At 47.7% G+C, this 3,051-nt stretch overlaps 1 non-coding gene across 1 annotated transcript; it reads right to left on the bottom strand.

Annotated features, from left to right (window-relative positions):
* Positions 1-1,707: 1,707 nt before the first annotated feature.
* Positions 1,708-1,814, bottom strand: LOC131493728 (U6 spliceosomal RNA). Its single transcript, XR_009252822.1, has one exon. It is a non-coding gene; the product is annotated as a U6 spliceosomal RNA (small nuclear RNA).
* Positions 1,815-3,051: the final 1,237 nt, after the last annotated feature.

The raw sequence follows: 3,051 nt of genomic DNA on the forward strand, positions 1-3,051 counted from the left end.
ACACCAGCCCCGCATTCACACCCCTGCTCTCCTAGGAATTACTCTTCTTTGGGAGAATGTAGCAGTTTTCAAAATCCCCACGTGCCTACCCTCATTTGGTGACACGACAGATGGGTGGGACGGGGGGGGGGGGGGCAGGGAGGAGCATCTCCGGGTTTGGAGAGGGAGACTGGGGCTCAGAGGGGTTGGGATCCCAAGTGCTTCATCCCCACGATCCGGTGTCACGGGAAGGGTCACTCTTCATGGCTTGTCAGAGAGGCCGCGCTCCCACCAGCCCAAATGCTGACGCCATTACCCAAACAGCCCTGGGGCTCTCAGCCCCTTTCGCCTCATGACCGTGAAAGTCTGGCTGTACCTGAGCCAGGGGCTCGGTGGTCCAGAAGCTTCCATACCAGGACCCTAACTGGCCACCAAGGGGGCCTTGGTCTCCCGTCACACAGGCATTGGAGCTGATGAACCATGGAGCCCAGACACTCAGGGCTACAGGGGGCTAGCAGGGCACTGAACTGGCGGAAGGAGACCCAGCAGCCAGAATGTGCACCAAGGCACGTGGGGGTACTTCTTGCGACAAAGAAGAGACGCAAAATATTTTTTTAAGCTTGTGCCCCTTTTAATTTACCACCTCAAAAAAAAATTTTTTTTAAGTTTATTTAAAGTGGGGGGAGGGGCAGAGAGGGAGAGAGAGAGAGAGAGAGAGAGAGAGAGAGAGAGAGACTCTTAAACAGGCTCCACGCTGTCAGCGCAGAGTCCGATGCAGGGCTCGAACCCACCAGCTGGGAGGTCGTGACCTGAGCTGAAATCAAGAGTCCGATTCTTAACCAACTGAGCCACCCAGGTGCCCCTCATTTCCCACTTCTGATAGAAACAAGGATACAGAGGACTATTTCTCTAGTATAAGGGGAAACAATGCAAATATGATGCTATGCGAGCACTGACCCTCTGCTCCTCCACTGGGGACATGAAAGGGAGCCGTGGGCCAAAGGGGACGGAAGTGGGGGCTGCCGCTCACCTCCGCATCGCTGTCCCCATACTGGAAACTGTGGCCAATTTCGTAAGATGTTCTGAGTTTTCAAGGGTAACTGGAAATGTGCACTTTTAGGTGTCACCTCCCTGTTTCCTTTTTTTTTTTCCTTTCTATAATTTATTTACTTTTTGTAACTTACATCCAAGTCAGTTAGCACGTGGTGCACCAATGATTTCAGGAGTAGATTCCTTAGTGCCCCTGACCCATTGAGCCCATCCCCCCTCCCACACGCCCTCCAGTAACCCTCTGTTTGTTCTCCATATTTATGAGTCTCTTCTGTTTGTCCCCCTCCGTGTTTTTATATTATTTTGTTTCCCTTCCCTTATGTTCATCTGTTTTGTCTCTTAAAGTCCTCATATGAGTGAAGTCGTATGATATTTGTCTTTCTCTGACTAATTTCGCTTAGCATAATACCTTCCAGTTCCATCCACGTAGTTGCAGATGGCAAGATTTCATTCTTTTTGATTGCCGAGTAATACTCCATTGTATATATATACCACATCTTCTTCATCCATTCATCCATGATGGACATTTGGGCTCTTTCCATACTTTGGCTATTGTTGATAGTGCTGCTATAAACATTGCCTTCCCATGTTCCTATAGGGCACAAATCTCATTTTCCTCCCAAACTCCAGGAAGACCAGCCATGCAAAATCCATCAGGGGCCAATTTTTTTTTTTTTTTTTTTAATATAGCACTTCACGGATTTGTACGTCATCCTTATGCAGGGACCATGCAAATCTTCTCCGTATCATTTCAATTTTCATATAAGGGCTGTCAAAGCAAGCACCTCGGCATCCAAATCTGACTTTCAAGCTTGGGCATCTTGCTCAGGTTTTACGTGACATTGACCGGAAATACCTCTGCCTCAGAAAATCACAGTGATTCGCAGACAGTTAACGGATTCTCCAAGCATGTCCCAAAGACCTGGGAGGGAGCACGGAGAGGTTCCCAAGATTCGTCTTCCCCAAGAGCACTCAGGGAACACCCCGCCCTCTCCTCCTCTGAGGACTAGCCACACAAGCACATCTTGGGCCTGACTGGTTTTATTCTTAGGAAATAAAAATGGGTTCATGGACCACACTGTTCTATATTTTTGGTTTTGTGATAAGAAGGAAAATCGACTCCTCATCCCAACAGACTGAAGAATGATTTAGTAGATTTTGTTCCAAAGCCTTGCCCTGTTGAGTTGAGGATGTGGCTTTCTTGACAAACATCAATACAAGTTAGCAAAACATTTAGACTTGGCCCCTGAGAATCCCAGATTCAAGGGCTTATATCTTAATATAAACAGGCTGTGAACTTTCGACTAAAACAGGTAAAGTAATGACAAACAAACCACGATGAGATGAAAACTAATCAGAGGAGAATAATTTTCTGAATTTTTTTGAGAAGTCCTGCTAATCCTGGAGGATGTGATCTCAGGTTCCAGCCACGCAGCCTCTGGCTGCATAGGACAGCTGTAGACGCACTGACGTCCCGGGTTGCGAGTGCACCTTTGCTCTGAGCCCCAGCCACGTGGTGGGAAGGCTTGGCGAACATCTTCCTCCTTCACAACTACCATCTCGTTTTCTCTTTTTCTCTCCTGACCAAGGAGCCCCATGCTTCAGGCGCTCCTTGGTATGCTCCTGCACATCTGTACTTCTCCTTCTCGTTCACATCATCACAGAATTAAAAAAAAAAAAAAAAAAAAAAAAGCCTTTGAGGAAATTAGAACTGGCAAAAATGAAGCTGAGAAAATTCGCTGCCTCTTTCCTTCAGTATATTCCCTGCACAGCAGCCAGTGACCCAGTTAAAATTCAAAGATTCTATCACACCTCTGCTCAGAGCCTGCGGTGCTTCCCTACTTCTCTGATGAAAGCTGTGGTCTTTCAAACGACTTCCCAGTGTCTCTGTGATTTGTCCCTGACTTTCTTCTGACTCACACCTGTGGTTTTATCTCCTTCGGCTCTCTCTCTCCCCCATGCATTCCGTGAGTTACACTGAGCCCTCAAGCACACCAGGCCTACCCCACCACAGGGCCTTTG

Source organism: Neofelis nebulosa, chromosome 13, assembly GCF_028018385.1.
Source record: "Neofelis nebulosa isolate mNeoNeb1 chromosome 13, mNeoNeb1.pri, whole genome shotgun sequence".
In the NCBI taxonomy this organism is placed as follows: domain Eukaryota; kingdom Metazoa; phylum Chordata; class Mammalia; order Carnivora; family Felidae; genus Neofelis; species Neofelis nebulosa.